The 20,791-nt window shown below is 38.1% G+C and overlaps 1 non-coding gene across 1 annotated transcript; it reads right to left on the bottom strand.

Annotated features, from left to right (window-relative positions):
• Positions 1–5,289: 5,289 nt before the first annotated feature.
• Positions 5,290–5,396, bottom strand: LOC128291980 (small nucleolar RNA R71). Its single transcript, XR_008281964.1, has one exon. It is a non-coding gene; the product is annotated as a small nucleolar RNA R71 (small nucleolar RNA).
• Between the last annotated feature and the right edge of the window lie 15,395 nt (positions 5,397–20,791).

Genomic DNA, 20,791 nt, shown 5'->3' with positions numbered 1-20,791 from the left:
ACCCAGACATACAACACATTAGTCGATAACCGACTAAACTCGCTCGATACCACCAAATGTAATGCCTCGTACCGATACCATCATTGAGTCAAACACGAGGTGTTAACAGACTTAATTCATTACTTAAACAAATTTCAAACAATTTATTTTTAAAATTTTCAGTCAAGCTAGTAATCTGCGTCCACAGCTTGCTTAAAATTCATATCTCGATTTCCAAAACTCGAAATCCAATTCCGTAAATTTTCCCTGAATCTATACTCATATATATATTTACTAATTTTTTTATAGAATTTTTGATTAAGCCAATTAGTACAGTTTATTAGTTAAAGTCTCCCCTGCTTCGTGGTTTGACCGCTTTGACCTCAGATATTACTTAATCGATATCTCTCTCATATGAATTTAAATGACTATGAAGTTTATTTCTCCTAAAACTATACTCAATAAGTAATCTTTACATATAAATCATGACTTCTAATTATTTTTTTACAATTTATGATGAATTTTGTTAGAACAAGGGATCTAGAAATCACTCGCCCTGTTTCACAAAAATTCAAATATCTCATAAAATATAATTTATATACTTGCTTTGTTCAATCCATATGAAAATATACTAATTAAGCTTCAATTTCATAACTTACTCATCATTTAATTCCATTTCTATTATTTTTAGTGATTTTTCAAATTTACATCACTTCTTTCTTGTCGATTCATTTTATGGCAAATTTCACTTTACTAAGGATTTTCATGGACTAAATAGCATTTTAAACATACATAACATCAAATATGACTTAGATTGGTCATTCCAATGGCTAATCATTTACAAACCCTTTTCTTGCCAAACCATAGCCATATCATAAGATCAATTACACAAAGTGAGCATTTTGCCATACATGCCACATTCAAAATACACAAGCCATTTTACCAATTTAAGCCTTCGGATAGTGTGAACGAGTCTTCGACCTATCCCGATTCTCAAGCCAGCTTGTCAAAACTACAATGAAAGAAAAGGAGGGAGTAAGCACAAATGCTTAGTAAGCTCACATGCAAATAGCAAGTAACATAATCACACAATCTCACATAAAATATCATTTGCATAAACAACACCAAGACATTCATGTTTCATTTACATTTAATATCTTTCTACGATTTCATCATACCAAGTTTTCAACCCGAGGGTTTAAGCACATACCTGTCAAATTTTCTCATTTACCACACTTACCAACATGTCACCTTCACTTTAGGCCTTCTTCTTATTCACGTAAGATTCATCCGTTGAACACATCGGAATATAATTCGAATACACGGATTTCATGAACGTAAGTGTCATACCCGCAGCTAGACAAACTCAATAGCCTACGGAACTTATGTAGCCAAGCTACTATGTAACCCGCCCATAAGTGAATTTGGACTCAACTCAACAAGCTCGGGCGTTCGCATCCATAAGTGAACTCGGACTCAACTCAACATGCTCGGATGCCTAGTTACATCTCACGAACTCGGACTCAACTCAACGAGTTCGGAACTCAACCATCCTAGTGACATTTCACTTGTATTCTAATCTATTCCCAAGGTTCAAACGGGCGTTTTCCTCGATCACACATCTTTGTCGTCTTCCACGGAATATCGAAATCAATACTTCGGTGATAGTTCATACTCATCAAGTAATTCACATAATTACATATTATTCAACAATAACCACAAAGCATAATATTTCATGATAATAATCAGCATCATATCATATAAACAACATTAAATTGCTTACAATGACAATTATGTTACTACATTTACACATAAACTTACCTCGGTACAAAATTATTAGCAATCGAGCCTATTCTTCGTAAACTTTATTTTTCCCTCGATTGCGACTTGAATCTCATTTCTCTTGATCTATAATGCCAAATTAATCTTATTTAATACATACATTCATCAAAACAAAGATTTATCTTTAACTTTGGCAAAATTATATTTTGCCCCTAAACTTTTGCATAATTATACTTTTTCCCCTAGGCTCGGGAATTAAACTTCATCCCTTATTCTTATGTTTTATGACATGCTGATCGTTTTTCTCTTCTATGGAAACATTAAATTCACACTCTAACATGTACTTATGACTATTAGGTATTTTTACCGATTAAGCCCTTTTACTCGTTTTCGCTTAAAACCGAGTAGTACAAGTTGTCTAACATAATTTAAAACCTCATATTCTATCATAAAACACCAAAATACACAAATTTAACCTATGGGTATTTTTCCAAATATGAACCCTAGGTTGAATTATTGCTAGCATAAGCTTAATCAAGCTACCGAGATTCCAAAAACGTAAAGAACATTAAAAACGGGGCTTGGAATCACTTATTATGGAGCTTGGAAGCTTGAAACAAACCCTAACTATGGAGAACCCTTGAAATTTTAGCCTAATGAAGAAGATGGACAAAAATTGACTTTTAATTTTTTTTTTAATTCATTTTAATAACTAAATGACCAAAATGCCCTTACTACTAAACTTTCCAAAAATTTCGTCCATGTCCAATTTTTGTCCATAGACTTAGAAATTAGTCAAATTTCTATTTAAGACCTCCTCATTAATATTCCAAAAAAATTTCATACTAAAAACTTCTAGAATGCAAGTTTTGCAAATTATTCGATTTAGTCCCTAATTTCAATTTAAGCACTTTAGACATAGGATTTCATCACGAAATTTTCACACAATCATGCAATCATATCATAAACATCAAAATAATTATAAAATAATTATTTCTATCTCGAATTTGTGGTCACGAAACCACTATTCTGATTAGGCCCTAATTCGGGATATTACAAATATTTTTAGCCAAAACACAATGACACATATAACAAAATGACCAATTCCCAATACATGCCATACTTTCAAAATACTAAGATTATCAGTACCCAAAATGAAAGTTTGATAGTGAAATTTGAGTCTCTGACGATCTCCGATCCAAGCTAGCTCGGTAACACTATAAAAGCATGAAAAATAAACGAAGTAAGCTATATAGCTTAGTAAGCTCGTATATAAGAAATAAGAAACCTTACCATGCATATAACATTCAAATAATATAACATAATTAAATGTACATTTACCATGGTCTCATAATCATAACTCATTCCATCACAAAATTTACCTCATATTCATCATTTCAAGCATTTAAGAGATATCAGCTTCAAGTACATACCTGTACCTTCTTGAAAGGAATTTACACATAATCTCATCCTTGAAATACCCGTGAACCATGATAAACCGTAATTTATACATATTTTTACCCCATGTTTAACGTATTTTATGGATGATTTCCCATTAGGATTGGTGAATTCGATGCTCTTAATGCTTTAATTTCATGTTTTATACTTAGGAGAGGATAGGAGAGCGAAAGGAACGAGAAACAGTCCAAAAATGGAGAAAATGGGCCAAAGTACGAAATCAACACGGCCTGAACCTCCTCACACAGGCAGACCACACGGTCGTGTCAGTTTGGCAGGCTCGAACACCGCTTGAAGTAATCACACACGGGCGTGTCACACGAGCGTGTTCCTGCCGAGCCTAGTTGAGGCCAATTCAGAAAAGGCTAATTTTGAGGGCTCTTAGGCATTCCAAAGTCTATAAATACACCCTAGAGGAGGAAGAAAAGGGACACACAGAATAGGGAGTAAGGAATTACTCCAAGGAAGCCGATTGATCCATCTCAGAAGCCGGATTCACCATCAAGACTAAAGATCTCTCCTCAATTTCCCCTTTAGGAGTTTTGGGTTTTCTTTATGTTTTGTATTCTTTATTATTCTGAGATGTTTTCTTATTTAGTTATGAACTAAAGCCCCTAAATACCTAAGGGGAATGAAACCTAAGACGAATCTTGTTATTATTTTCTGAATTGTATGATAAATATTTAACTTGTTCTTAATTATGTGTTCTTAATTCTTATTTTGATATCCCAGGATACTGATTTAAGATAAGCTCTTATTCAGAGGAGGAATAGACCCTGTCTAAAAATACATTTGTCATAATTAAGCAGAGTTGTATGCACACCTAGATATAGGGTGACAAGATTTTGCCGGATTAGGATGAAATCTAATAAGGGGATCCATAGATCTAGTTAATGCAACCATAGGGTGTTAATTAGAGAAAGGTCTCAATTATTCAATCTAGGGATTAGACATTATTAGTCTTGAATAGGGATAATAACATAACTTAGGGATCTCTACGGAACAAGTTAAATGAATAAATCGTCTGATTCGAAGCCAGAATAACAAGTACAATCTAGATGGATTTTTCCTTAGGTATTGTCTTAATTCAATCGATTTTCCCAAAAGCAATTCCCCAATTCCATTCTCTGTGAATTCTTAGTTTAGATAATTAGTTAGTTAAAACAAAAACCTCTTTATTCTTAGGCTAGATAATAAAAAGACAGTCATTACTAGTACTTTTAGTTCTTTTGGGTTCGACAATCCGGTCTTGCTAAAACTATACTACTGTTCGATAGGTACACTTGCCTACATCGCGATAATAGTTAGTTTCAAGAACGATTAATTATAAATATTTAAAACCTATCACAAAATCACGCGATCAAGTTTTTGGCATCGTTGCCGGGAACTAAGATATTAGGAACGCTCAATTTTTATTACTTTAGCCATTTATTGTTCTTGAAATTTAATTTTTATTTTTTATTATTATTTTCTTTCTCTTGGCAGGTTTTTATAGTTTACAACTAGAAGAAACCCGTCAGGACCACTACTTTTTGACGAAGAAATCGATCGTACAGTTCACAGACATCACAAAAAATAAAGCAAAGCTTAAGATACACAGAGAATGAGCAAGAGGAAGATACTCAACCCCCAACCGAAGAGATGGCTAAAAACCAAGACAATCAGCTACCTCCTGCAATTGCGGTTAATCAAAATCCTGCTCCACACACTATGTATGATTGTGCTAAACCTTCTTTAACAGGAACTGAATCGAGCACAGTTAGACCTGCTGTAGCTGCAAATACTTTTGAACTAAAACCTAACACTATTCAAATGATCAACCAATTTGTTCAGTTTGATGGTTTGTAGGATAAGGATCCCAACGCTCACTTAGCAATTTTTTTGGAACTATACGATACATTTAAAATTAATGGTGTTTCTGATTATGCCATTCGTCTTCGGTTATTCCCTTTTTCATTGAGTAACAAAGCTAAACAGTGGTTGAACTCATTACCACGAGGGTTAATTACTACTTTGGAACAAATGGCCTAAAAATTTTTACTAAAATATTTTTCGCCGGCTAAAACGGCTAAATTACGTAATGATATCTCTTCGTTTGTGTAGATGGACTTAGAAACTATTTGCGATGCATGGAAGAGATACAAAGACTTACTGAGAAGGTGCCCTCACCATGGGTTACCGCTTTGGCTACAGGTTCAAATGTTCCATAATGGCCTAAATCCTTTGACTCGACAAATGGTTGACGCAGCTGCTGGCGAAACCATCAATAATAAAACTTCTGAAGATGCCTATGAGTTTATAGAGGAGATGTTACTAAATAACTATCAGTGGCAAGTCATGAAGACTAAGCCAACTAAAACAGCGGGTGTTTATAACGTCGATTCGGTTACTATGCTATCAAACCAGGTAGAACTTCTAAATAAAAAGATTGATGGTTTACTTGGTTCTACTCAGGTACATCCAATAATGAGGTGCGAGACGAATGGAGGAGGAGCATGCACAGAGTATCAACCCTTCAACCCTAGCATCGAGGAGGAACAAGTCCAATATATGGGTAACAATAACTCTCGATCCTAAAATAACCCATATAGTAACACTTACAATGCAGGTTGGAGAAACCACCCCAATTTCTCGTGGGGCGGTCAAGGAAATTAAAGATTCCCTAGCAGATAAAACTATAAGATTCCCTAGGGGTATTATTGAAGATGTGCTAGTTAAAATCGATAAATTTATATTTCCCGTTGACTTCATTATTCTAGACATAGAGGAGGATAGCAACACTCCTTTAATTCTAGGAAGGCCATTTTTAGCAACTGCTAAAACAATTATTGATGTTGGCACAGGTGAACTCACACTCCGTGTGGGAGACAAAACAATCACCCTTCAAGCTTGCAATTTCGGCAACACATTGGAAATTGAAGGTGATCGTCTAAACCATTCTAATAAAACTGACAATATGGTGCAGCCTTCTTTGCAGGAAATGAGTCTGAAGGAAGTACATGAGCCATTCTCAAGCAATAGTAGAGGACCTATTCATGAAGATCGAAGGCTACAAATCGAGGAGCTAGATGAATGGCGGACACATAAACCGAGAACACCCGACAAATCAAATCTACGACAGAACGAGCTCAATACCTTTCCAAATCAACTTAAGGTTGGAGATAGAGTCTTATTAGATGCCGAAGATCCCCACATTGTTGCTACCACACTGAATGAAGATATCCCTTTTACGGTACTCAGCATTTTCCCATTCAGTATGGTCGAGGTGAGTCATCCCAAGTTCGGCACTTTTATGGCAAACAACACCCTTTTAAAACCTTATTTTGATGAATTGATAGCAGGAATGAGGAGTATAAACTCCTCAAACCACCACGATCATTCAACGGAGAGGTATGTCGAGCTTAGACTATAAATAAGCACTTCTCGGGAGGCAACCCAAGCACTAATTGTATTAACTTCTTTAAAATTTAGTCTTCAACACCTAACCTACTAACGGAGCTCTTGAATACAGGCTTTCCACAGAGACACGGCCAAGCAGATGGGCGTGCTTAGGGCCGTGTGAAAATAGGGTAAAGATTTCCCCAAACATGGGCTATGATAAAACACCACGACCGTGCGACATGGTCGTGGTTGAGTTTGTGACAGATTTAATTTGATCCTAGTCGGAATGTGGTTTCGGGACCATAAAATCGAGTCATAAAAATTTACTTTAATTTTAATTGCATATATTTGATGTGTCATAGTGTGTGTATGAAAAATTAATGTTTTAATTTAGTCTTAGGAATGTGAATTTTCTTGAAAGGACTTAGTTGAGAAACTTAGAAAAGATGATAGGTAAATTGTAAGGATCAAATAACAACAAGGTGAGAAAACTTGGGTTTGCATGTCAAATGGCCCAAAACTCAAGTAGTGGCCGGCCAAGCAAGGATGATTCTTCCACTAAGTTGAATTTTTAATGTAATTCTTTTTATTAATTAATGGTTAAAATAAATTAAAGAAAGGAATTATTAGAAAAAAAAAAAGAAGATGAATAAAATAAGAAAGTAAGAGAAAGTCTTCATCTTCTTTCTTTTTCAAGTGCTGTAAGCTAGGAGAAAGAAGGAAGAAATGTTCTAAGACATTCGGCCATCCAAAGGGGTTGATTAAGGTAGGATTCATGTTAATTTTATTAAAATTTTTGTGAAAATCTAGTTAGTAGCCAATGTCTTATTATATCTCATATGTTAATTTTCTACCTAAATAGGTAATTAAATGGCATACGGTTAGGGGGAGGTAAATGCTAAGAGTATGGTGCTTTTGATGTTGTGAATGGAAATAGTAGAAAGGTGAAAGAAAATTTAGGTAGAAATGTAGTTATATGTGGATTTATATGATGTTACAAATAGATGTGAAGCTATGCTAGATTAGGAAAAATTTACAATTAGATTTGAGTTTGAAACTCGAGGTATGATTCTTAAAGCGATCGTGATGCGATTAGCCACTTGTCCGAAATTTTAAAATGAATTGTATGAGCTGTTTAAGTAATGAATTAAGTCCGTTAACACCTCGTGTTCGACTCAAGCAATGGTCTCGAGTGCAGGCGTTACATTTTATTGGTATCGAGCTATGGTTTAGTCGGTTCTAGGACTACTATAAGCGTATGAGTCTAGCTATACATGCCTTAATGTTAGTATTTGATAGTGTGATGACTTCGACGATCGAAATTATTGTTTTGATTAGTAAATGGAACCCAATCTAGAGAGACCTTAGCGGATGACGTTGAAAGTGTAGCGGCTGCTCTGCAAGAGGGACACCGCTTTGTTGAGCCTCAATCATCCGCGAATAATCAAGATGATGGGGCAAAACAAGCCTTCTTTACCATGATGAATGAGTGGGTCGCATAATATGCCCGAACAAACCGGTACGCTCAACCATTCCGAATTTAAATAATCCGCCTCGGTGCCTATAATACCATCAATTCTCGATCCTGTAAGGCCGAGTAAACCTCTTGTGGATTTGATCGAAAGTTACCGGGCCAAGGAATTCGAGCCATAGCTACCGATGATCTTTGAAAAGGCCGAGTTTTGGCTTGATAACACCATCCGGGTTTTGATGAGTGTCTTGCACACGATGAGTGTTTAAAGTGTGCCATATCTTTGTTACGAGACTCAGCCTACTATTGGTGGGGAACCTTGATTACTATAGTCCCGAACGAACGAGTTACTTGGGATTTCTTCCTGACGGAATTTCGAAAAAAATATATTAGTCAACGGTTCGTCGATCAAAAGCGTAAAAAATTTTTGAAACTTAAGCAAGGCCGTATGACAGTATCTGAATACGAACGTGAGTTTGTAAGACTCAGTCGATATGCTCGGGAGTGTGTAGCTGATGAAATTGCTATGTGTAAAAGATTTGAAGAAGGATTGAATGAAGATTTAAAGCTACTAGTGGGTATTTTAGAGATAAAAGAATTTGTAACACTAGTTGAACGAGCTTGCAAGGTAGAAGAACTTGGAAAGGAGAAAAAGAAGGCTGAATTTGAAACTAGAGACTTTCGTAAAAGATCGGCAGGTAAAACTTCATTCTCAGCTGTAAAGAAGTTCAGGGAAGATACTAATAAATTGAAGACGATTGCAGGAATTTCTATTAGAGAGCGACCATCAACGGACTCTCGAGCTACTTCGGTTGCTAGTGTGGGTAACAATAGCCAAGAAAAACCTGAATGTCCACAATGTGGAAGACGACACGTAGGTGAATGTTGGGGTAAGTCTACTAACAGGGCCTGTTACAGATGCGGTTCGAAGGATCACTTCATTAGAGATTGCACGGAACTTGATGAGAAAAATAAGATGCAAAGTGCAAGACCTAGTGGAACAACGACTAGAGGTAGACCACCGAGAATTTCAGGAGGTAGGGGTGGTAGTCAGAGAGGGACTTCTGATACGGCTGTTCAATCTGAGACTCGTGCTCCTGCCAGAGCTTATGCCATCCATGCACGAGAGGAGGCATCCTCTCCTGATGTTATCACTAGTACTTTCACTCTCTTTGATACTGATGTGATTGCATTGATTGACCCTGACTCTACTCATTCATATGTATGTGAGACTTTAGCATCCAGTAAGACTCTACCTGTTGAGTCTACTGAGTTCGTAATTCAAGTGTCAAATCCGCTGGGTCGATATGTACTTGTTGACAAAGTGTATAAGAAATGCCCTCTAATAATCCGAGATTCCTGTTTTCCGGCCAATTTGATGCTTTTACCTTTTGATGAATTTGATGTTATTCTTGGTATGGATTGGTTGACCGTACATGATGTAGTGGTGAGTTGCAAAAGGAAGACTATTGATTTGAGGTGTGAAAATAATGAGATAGTCCGAGTTGAGTCTACCCACTTAAAGGGGGTACCAACAATAATATCCTCGATGATCGCTCAGAGATATGTGAGAAAGGGGTGTGAAGCATATCTTGCGTACGTATTTGATAGCAAAGAGGCGGAAAAGAAACTTGAATCAGTACCAGTGGTTTGTGAGTATTTAGATGTTTTTCCTGAGGAGTAACCGGGATTACCACCTGTTCGAGAGATAAAATTTGGCATCAAACTTGTACCTGGTACCACACCAATCTCGATAGCTCCGTATCGTATGGCACCAACGGAATTGAAAGAATTGAAAACGCAGTTACAAGAGTTGACGGATAGAGGCTTTGCTCGATCGAGTTTCTCACCTTGGGGTGCACCGGTATTATTCGTGAAAAAGAAAGATGGAACCATGAGAATGTGCATCGACTATCGTCAATTGAACCAAGCAACAATAAATAATAAATATCCATTACCACGTATTGATGATTTGTTTGACCAGTTAAAGGGAGCATCAGTATTTTAAAAGATAGATTTGAGATCGGGTTATTATCAATTGCGAGTTCGAGACTCAAACATACCTAAAATTGCTTTTAGAACAAGATACAGTCACTACGAGTTCTTGGTGATGCCGTTTGGACTCATTAACGCCCCTGCGGTATTTATGGACTTAATGAATCAAATTTTCAAACAATATCTGGACAGGTTTGTGGTTGTGTTTATAGATGACATCTTGATTTATTCACGAGATGAAACTGAACATGCTGAGCATTTGAGATTGGTATTACAGATGTTACGAGACAAGCAGTTATACGCAAAATTCAGTAAATGCGAGTTTTGGTTGAGAGAGGTTAGCTTTTTGGGGCACGTGGTATCCACATCGGGTATTAGAGTTGATCCGAACAAAATTTCGGCCATACTCGATTGGAAGCCTCCGAGGAATGTTACTGAAGTTAGGAGCTTTTTGGGACTTGCTGGTTATTACCGACGGTTTGTAAAGGGTTTTTCGATAATAGCTACACCGCTGACAAAACTACTTCAAAAAGATATTGAGTTTGAATGGTCAGAAAAATGTCAGGAAGGTTTCGATCGATTAAAAACCTGTTTAATTGAAGCTCCAAGTGCTAATACAAATTTAATCCCAGAAAGAGTTTGTTATTTACAGTGATGTATCCTTGCTTGGGCTAGGTTGTGTGTTGATGCAAGAAGGTCGAGTTGTGGCTTACACGTCGAGACAATTAAAGCCGCATGAGAAAAACTATCCGACCCATGATCTTGAATTAGCGGCCATAGTATTCGCCTTGAATATATGGCGACACTACTTGTTTGGAGAGAGGTGTCATATTTATTCGGACCACAAAAGTCTTAAATATTTGATGACTCAAAGAGATTTGAATCTGCAACAAAGACGTTGGCTTGAGTTGTTGAAAGATTATGAACTCGTCATTGATTGTCACTCAGGAAAGGCTAACGTGGTTGCCGATGCTTTAAGTCGTAAAGCGCTGTTTGCTTTGAGAGCGATGAATGTTCACCTGTCCGTTTCATCCGATAATGTGCTAGTAGCAGAATTAAAGGCCAAACCATTATTGATCCATCAAATACTTGAATCCCAGAAAGTTGACGCTGAATTGGTTGCTAAACGAGTTGAATGTGCTTCAAATGTGGACTCCGAGTTTCAAATTGACGACAATGATTGCTTGACGTTCAAAAGTCGATTATGTGTTCCAAGAAATTCATAACTTATTTCAATGATTTTGAGCGAGGCTCATAGTAGTCGAATGTTAGTTCACCCAGGGAGTACAAAAATGTACAACGATCTGAAACGTCAATTTTGGTGGCCTGGCATGAAATGAGACATTTCTGACTTTGTTTCAAGGTGTTTGATATGTCAACAAGTGAAAGCAGAACATCAAGTGCCTTCAGGATTACTTCAGCCAATCATGATACCCGAATGGAAATGGGATCGAGTAACGATGGACTTTGTAACTGGCTTACCGTTGACACAGAGTAAGAAAGACTCAATATGGGTTATTGTTGATAGATTGATGAAGTCTGCTCATTTTATCCCTGTTCGTACGGATTTCTCACTCGATAAATTGACAGAATTATATGTCTCCCAAATTGTCCGATTGCATGGAGTACCTATTTCTATTGTGTCGGATAGAGATCCGAGATTCACATCGCGATTTTGGAAGAAATTGCAAGAAGCATTGGGTACCAAGTTGCATTTTAGCACCGCTTTTCATCCCCAGGCTGATGGTCAATCTGAGCGGATAATTCAGATACTCGAAGATATGTTGAGATGTTGTATCCTAGAGTTTTGTGGTTCATGGGAAAGGTATTTGTCTTTGATTGAATTCGCTTACAACAATAGTTTTCAATCAAGCATTAAGATGGCACCTTACGAGGCTTTGTATGGTCGTAAATGCCGTACACCCTTGTTTTAGACTGAACTTAGTGAAAGTAAAATTTTTAGGGTTGATTTAATTAAAGATGTTGAGCAGAAAGTAAAAGTAATCCGTGAAAGTCTGAAAGCAGCATCGGATCGTCAGAAGTCGTATGCGGATTTAAAAAGAAAAGACATTGAATATCAGGTTGGAGACAAAGTGTTTCTTAAAGTTTCACCTTGGAAAAAGGTGCTCAGATTTGGCCGTAAGGGCAAATTGAGTCCGAGATTCATCGGGCCGTATGAAATATCCGAATGAGTTGGACCAGTCGCATACCGATTAATTTTACCCCCTGAGCTTGAAAAGATTCACAATGTCTTTCATGTCTCGATGCTTCGACGATATAGGTTCGATCCATCGCACATAATTACTCCATCGCACATAATTACTCCATCTGAGATCGAGATTCAATCTGATTTGAGTTACGAAGAAGAACCGGTTCGCATTTTAGCACGTGAAGTAAAAGAATTACGAGATAAAAAAATCTCATTAGTGAAAGTAATGTGGCTTAAGCATGGGGTTGAATAAGCTACTTGGGAGCTCGAAGAATCTATGAAAGAACGTTATCCGAATTTATTCGCTGGTAAGATTTTCGAACGAAAATTTTAAGTGGGGAGAGTTGTGACAGACCTAATTTGACCCTAATCGAATGTGGTTTGGGACCACAAAATCGAGTCATAAAATTTACTTTAATTTTAATTGCATATATTTGATGTGTAATAGTGTGTGTATGAAAAATTAATGTTTTAATTTAGTCTTAGGAATGTGAATTTTCTTGAAAGGACTTAGTTGAGAAACTTAGAAAAGATGATAGGTAAATTGTAAGGATCAAATAACAACAAGGTGAGAAAACTTGGGTTTGCATGTCAAATGGCCCAAAACTCAAGTAGTGGTCGGCCAAGCAAGGATGATTCTTCCACTAAGTTGAATTTTTAATGTAATTCTTTTTATTAGTTAATGGTTAAAATAAATTAAAGAAAGGAATTATTAGAAAAAAAAAAGAAGATGAATAAAATAAGAAAGGAAGAGAAAGTCTTCATCTTCTTTCTTTTTCAAGTGCCGTAAGCTAGGAGAAAGAAGGAAGAAATGTTCTAAGACATTCGGCCATCAAAAGGGGTTGATTAAGGTAGGATTCATGTTAATTTTATTAAAATTTTTGTGAAAATCTAGTTAGTAGCCAATGTCTTATTATATCCCATATGTTAATTTTCTACCTAAATAGGTAATTAAATGGCATACGGTTAGGGGGAGGTAAATGCTAAGAGTATGGTGCTTTTGATGTTGTGAATGGAAATAGTAGAAAGGTGAAAGAAAATTTAGGTAGAAATGTAGTTATATGTGGATTTATATGATGTTACAAATAGATGTGAAGGTATGCTAGATTAGGAAAAATTTACGGAATTAGATTTCGAGTTTCGGAACTCGAGATATGATTCTTAAAGCGACTGTGATGCAGTTAGCCAGCTTGTCTGGAAATTTTAAAATGAATTGTATGAGCTGTTTAAGTAATGAATTAATTCCGTTAACACCTCGTGTTTGACTCCGGCAACGGTCTCAGGTACGGGGCGTTACAGAGCCTGCCAAAACAATATGGGCGTGTGACACACCGTGTGGAAGAACCGTGGGCGAACCTATTAAAACAGCACGGGTGTGTGACACGCCCGTGTCTAGCACCCGTGGTCGAACCTGTTAGATTGACACGGGCATAGGTCTTCATACACAGGCGTGGGAGAAGCGAACAACGCCAGACACGGCCGTGTGCACACACACACCCAAGGAACACGGGCATGGACTAAATGTTAGATGCGCCTAAATTCAAAATTTGTGAATCATACAGATTAAAATTAGGGAACACGGGCGTGTTACCTGGCCGTGTGCCCCAAAAGCTATAAATACTCTGCACTATTCATTGTCTTCCCCACTCAAAAACCCTAACCCTAGCCGCTGTAATTCCACACGGCCTCTCCGCCACGCCCGTGCGCCACCTCCAACTCTATTTTTGATGCTCAATCCTCCCTTCCTAGCTAATGGTTTTGATTGAAGGTTCAGAATGTCATCTTCACGTGGTAAAAAAGCCGCTGTCCCTGCTTCAAAGAAAAGGAATGGAGCGTCATCTTCCTCGGGTCCTACCACGAAAGTTCGTCACCCTTTCCTGAGGTTCCCCATCGGGCCTTAAGAAGAACTATTCTAAATACTCTGGGCCTGACCTTTAATTGCGGGCTGCTGCATCGACTGGGCCGCGATAGAACATGTTCAGTTGGCTGAAGCGATTCGGGCTCTCCTAACCACCGACCTTTGGGAGCTGTTCTTTGGGATCATCGAGCCAACATACCTCGAGATCACGATGGAACTATACTTAACGTTCCATCTTCAGACAGTAATGACGAACTACAATGATCCCGACACGGTCCAGTTTCGCCTAGCGGGTTAGTCCGCCAGCTCAGCGTCCCAGAATTTGGTACGGCGCTGGGTTTATATACGGAGGAATTAAAGGAGGAGAATGACTTACATGCTCTCAACCGCCACATCCATCGTTCTCCTTCACGGTGCTGGGACGCACTAGTACCAGGTGGGGCTACCTACAATCCTAGCTGCTCCAAGGCATCGGCTCTCCCTCCATCTCTGAGGTCCCTACACGCCATTTTGGCTCACACTATTACAGGACAGCGAGAGAGCACTGGCGTTGTCAACACTCATGACGCCTACTTTTTATGGTGTATGTCGCACGGGCACGTCATCGACCTTGCCTATTTCATCACCCTCGCAATTCAGCACCAGACAAAGCGTGTAACACCCCGTACCCGAGACCGTCGCCGGAGTCGGACACGAGGGGTTAACGGGCTTAATCCACTTATTTGCACAGTTCATTTTAAAATTTTCGAGACGGTGGCTAATCGTGTCACTTTCACCTTAAAATCATATCTTGAGTTCCACAACTCGAAAATCGGTTCGTAATTTTTCCCTGAAACTAGACTCATATATGCATCTAGAATTTTGGTCGTGCCAATTAGTACATTTTATTAGTTAAAGTCTCCCCTATTACGAGTGCGACTACACCGACCTTTATGCATTACGACTTGGATATCTCCTGTACAGGGCTTCAATACTGATGTTGTTTATTTCTAAAGAAACTAGACTCGAAAAGGAATCTGTACATATATGGCATGACTTCTAATTATCTCTGGTCAAATTATAATGAATTTCTAAATTCGGAACAGGGACTCCAGAAACCGTTCTGGCCCTGTCTCACAAAAATTTAACTATCTCTTAACATACTGTTCATATGATCGTTTCATTACTTCCCTATGAAAATAGACTCTTCAAGGTTCGTTTACATAATTTATTAACTATTTAATTCCATTCCTACTATTTTTAGTGATTTTTCACATCCACGTCACTTTAAATTGTCAAGATCTGTCTTTAAGGTAGGCTTTACCTATTTCATAGTTTCCATGATTCAACTAGCCCTTTAACATAAATAGCACAAAATATGATCATGATTAACCGCCCAATGGCTAATCGTTTCCAAACATTTCCATACCTCTTAATGAACAACATACAATGATTATGATACCATGCCCAAAGTATACTTAAGCCATTTTCGCATGGCTATCCAAATTTACACAAAACCGAAAGGTACATGACCTACAACAAAAGGGTAATCCTATACATGCCATTTCAAAATTCAACCAAAAGTATACCAAAAGGAGCTTTGATAGTGTGGGAGACTTCGACTTCAAAATCCCGATCCGATAGCTGAAGAACCAAAATCTATAAAACAGAGAATCAAAGAAACGGAGTAAGCATTTAATGCTTAGTAAGTTTGAGTCATAAATTTAGACACAACCAAAGAATAGCATTTATGTAGCCAAACAGATAATTTCACATGCACAAATTCTCAATATCATACTTACTTCACATTACCAACCCTTATATTCATACACAAAGATCAATTTAGCCAAAGGCGGTAGCTCATTTATCAAGCGACGAATACTTATTTGTAAGGGCTCAACTAATTCAAAGCACATACAAAACATACCTCATTGTTGGGATTTCACAAGCGTATTAACTGAAATTTTTACAGCAAGTTCATTCATTCCCTAATCACGTACCTTTGGATTTTAACCGGATATAGCTACTCGTTCAAATGCCTTCGGGACATGGCCCGGTTATAGTAACTCGCACAAATGCCTTCGGGACTTAACCCGGATTTAGTAACTCGCACAAATGCCTTCGGATCTTAGTCCGGATATAGTCACTTAGCACAAAGCCTTCGGGACTTAGCCCGGACATCATTCGAATAACCATGCACATTTATCAATAAATCATGACACATTCGTACTTCATTTTCATTAGCAAAACTCAAACACAAGGCACTTTTCACACTTGCAAATTTCGGCTCAATAGCCACACACAAAAAGCATGATTTTAATTTGCTTAAAACATGATCTAATCAAAGCATAATCTAAGTTCTATTACTCAAGAACTTACCTCGGATGTTGTCGAACGATTCCGATGGCTATTCGACCACTTTTTCCTTCCCTTTATCGGATTTAGTTCCCCTTTGCTCTTGAGCTTAATTTAACAAATAAATTGATTTAATCATTTGAGCATCGAAAAGAGGAACTCAAGGTACTTAGTCCACATATATTCATTAGACATTAAAGTCACATATGTACGGAATCATGAATCAAACTCAACACATTAGTTAATACTCTCCTTAGTCGAATTTTCTAAGTCAAGATAAAGCCTTCAATATGTTTACCTATGGCCGAACAACACATCAACCTATGTACTCATTCATGTGGCCGATTATGCATGTCTATGTTGAGGCCAATTATATACTCAATACCACACACAAATGGCATACCTTTTACTAACTAATGCATTACATATTATAACTCAATACGCATCCATCATGTACTCCATAACCGAAACACCATCATATGTAAGTATATACCTTGAGATATTGTATATGTCATACCAATACGTCATGTGCAAACATATATATATATATGTGTGTGTGTGTGTGCAAGAGCCGAATCTCAAAGTTGATTATAACTAAACATGAACATAAATCCAAAACACAAATCTTACCTACCATGCAATAAGCATAAATCATACTTATGGATATACCATGGCCGAATACATCACAACACCATACCATTTCAATTTTGGTCATGGTTAAACAAAGAACTTAATGTCTCACTCAAAAATGCTAAAAAGAAAATCCAAGAGTCATCAATCCACCATCACATGTATCGTTATCAAGCTTCATATTTAGCATGCAATGGCATTAACACAAAATCCACCTTGGCCGAATATCATCCCCATGACATAGCAAAGATTTGAACCATGGGCTAATTAGAACTCAAGCTAGCAACTAAAAACATGCATGAATCTCATGGCACAACCTCAAACATACCTTAATCTAGATATAAGTATGGCCAAACCTCTTCCTAATCCTCTTCCAAACCAAACATGAAGCAAGAACTCCTTCCTTCTTCCTTAGAATTTTCGGCCAAAAGAAATGAAAAAGGATGAACAAATTTTTTTTTTCCATTTCTTTATTACCCATACTCCTTATTTTATTTTTCCTAACATACCTCACTAACATAACATGTTTGTGATATGTTTCCACTCATAGCATGGCCGGCCACTACTAATTAGGGGGGAAATTTGACATGCAAGTCCTCCCTTTTGATTACATGCACTATTAGATCCTTATAGATTAGCCTAACACATTTCAAAAGTGTCACACAAGTCCTACTAGCTGAATTCACATGCAATCGACTAAATCGAAGCTTGAAATTTTCACACATTCATAATTACATATTCTAGACAATAAATATTACGTTCAAACATTTCGGTGACTCGGTTTAGCGGTCCCGAAACCACTTCTCGACTAGGGTCAATTTTGGGCTGTCACAACTCTCCCCCACTTAAGAAATTTTCGTCCCCGAAAATCTTACCGGTAAATAGGTTTGGGTATCGCTCTTTCATAGAGTTCTCGGGTTCCCAAGTAGCTTCTTCCATCCCGTGTTTGAGCCATAACACTTTTACTAACGGAACCCTTTTGTTTCGCAACTCCTTCACTTCATGAGCTAGGATACGAATCGGTTCTTCTTCATAACTCATATCGGCTTGAATTTCGACCTCTGATGGACTAATTATGTGCGATGGATCGATCTATAGCGTCAAGCATCGAAACATGAAAGACGTCGTGAATCTTTTCAAGTTCGGGGCAAAATCAATCGATCATAATCGACCGACTCGTTCGGATATTTCATATGGCCCGATAAACCTCGGACTCAATTTGCCCTTACGCCCAAATCGAGTATCTTTTCCAAGGTGAAACTTTAAGAAACACTTTGTCTCCCACGATACTCAATGTCTTTTCGTTTGAGATCCGCGTCGACTTACGGCGATCTGTGGTCGCCTTAGAGACTTTCACGGATTACTTTTACTTTCATTGAAGATCTTTAATCAAATCAACTCCGAAAATTTTACTTTCACCGAGCTCGGTCCAAAACAATGGTGTACGGCATTTATGCTCGTACAAGGCCTTGTAAGGTGCCATCTTAATACTTGATTGAAAACTATTGTTGTAAGCGAATTCAATCAAAGGTAAATACCGCTCCCACGAACCACGAACTCGAGGATGCAACATCTCAACATATCCTCAAGTATCTCGAATTATCCGCCGGATTGACCATCGGTTTGGGGGTGAAAAGCGGTGCTAAAATGCAACTTGGTGCCCAAAGCTTCTTGCAATTTCTTCCAAAATCGTGAGGTGAATCTCGGATCTCTATCCGACACAATAGAAATAGGTACCCCGTGTAATCTCACAATCTGAGAAACATACAATTCAGCTAGTTTATCCAATGAAAAATCCGTACGTATGGGGATAAAGTGAGCCGACTTAGTCAGTTATCAACAACGACCCAAATCACATCTTTCTTACTTGCCGACACTGGCAACCCAGATACAAAATCCATCGTGACTCGTTCCCATTTCCATTCAGGTATCATGATCGGCTGAAGTAAACCCGTAGGCACTTGATGTTCGCCTTTACTTGCGACATATTAAACACTTGAAACAAAATCGAAATGTCTCGTTTCATACCATGCCACCAAAACGACGTCTCGGATCGTTGTACATTTTCGTACTCCGGGTGAATTGACATTCGGCTACAATGAGCTTCGTTCGAATCATCGAAATGAGTTCGAATTTCTTGGAACACACAACGATTTACGTACCTCAAACAATCGTCATCATCAATTTGAAACTCCGATTCCACATTGAACACATTCAGCCCGTTTGCAACCAACTCATCGTCGACTTTACGAGCTTCACGAATTTGATGAATCAATAATGGTTTGGCCTTTAATTCGACTACTAACACATTGTCGGGTAGAATAGACAAGTGTACATTCATCGTCAGTAAAGCAAACGGTGATTTCGACTTAAGGCGTCCGCAACCACATTAGCCTTTCCGGGTGATAATCAATGACCAGCTCATAATCTTTTAACAACTCGAGCCAACGTCTTTGTCGCAGATTCAAGTCTCTTTGAGTCATCAAATATTTGAGACTTTTGTGATCCGAAAATACCGCACTTCTCACCAAATAAGTAATGTCACCATATTTTCAAAGCGAATACGATGGCGGCTAATTCGAGATCATGGGTCGGATAATTTTTCTCATGTGGCTTTAATTGTCTCGACGCGCATAGGCCACAACTCGACCTTCTTGCATCAATACGCAACCTAACCCAAGTAGGGAGGCATCACTATAGATGACAAACTCTTTGCACGATTCGGTTTGCACTAAAATTGAGCTTCCAGTCAAATAAGTTTTCAGTTGATCAAAACTTTTCGACATTTTCCGTCCATTCAACTTAACATCTTTTGAAGTAGCTTCGTCATGGGTGTGGCTATCATCGAGAAACCTTTTACAAACCGTCGGTAGTAACCAGCAAGTCCCAAAAAGCTCCGAACCTCGAATATTTCTGAGGCTTCCAGTTAAGTATGGCTGAAATTTTGCTCGGTCGACTCGAATACCGATCTGAGATACCACATGACCCAAGAAGCTAACCTCTCTTAACGAACTCACACTTGCTGAACTTAGCATATAACCGCTTATCCGTAAAATTTGCAACACTAATCTCGGTGTTCAAAGATGTTCGGTCTCATCTCTTGAATAGACCAAGATGTCGTCAATGAACACAACTACGAACCGGTCCAAATCTTGTCGAAGATCCGATTCATCAAATCCATAAATACCGCAGGGGCATTAGTGAGCCCAAACGGCATCACTAAGAACTTGTAGTGGCCGTATATCGTTCTGAAAGCAGTTTTGGGTATATCTGAATCTCGAATTCGCAACTGGTAATACCCCGATCTCAAATCTATCTTTGAAAACACTGTAGCTCCCTTTAGTTGATCAAACAAATCATCAATACGCGGTAACGGATATTTATTCTTTATCGTCACTTTATTCAGCTGACGATAGTCAATGCACAACCTCATGGTTCCGTCCTTCTTTTTCACAAACAATACTGGTGCACCTCAAGGTGAGAAACTTGGTCGAGCGAAACCTCTATCCGTCAACTCTTGCAACTGAGCTTTCAATTCTTTTAACTCGATTAGTGCCATATGATACGGAGCTATCAAAATTGGTGTAGTCCTAGGTACAAGCTCAATACCAAACTCTACTTCCCGAACAGGTGGTAAACCCGGTAATTCTTCGGAAAACATCCGTATTCACAAACCACCGCACAAATTCGGTTT

Source organism: Gossypium arboreum, chromosome 4 (assembly GCF_025698485.1).
Source record: "Gossypium arboreum isolate Shixiya-1 chromosome 4, ASM2569848v2, whole genome shotgun sequence".
Taxonomy (NCBI): Eukaryota; Viridiplantae; Streptophyta; class Magnoliopsida; order Malvales; family Malvaceae; genus Gossypium; species Gossypium arboreum.
The sequence above is the reverse complement of the archived record's forward strand: the minus strand, read 5'-3'. Positions and strand labels throughout refer to the sequence as shown.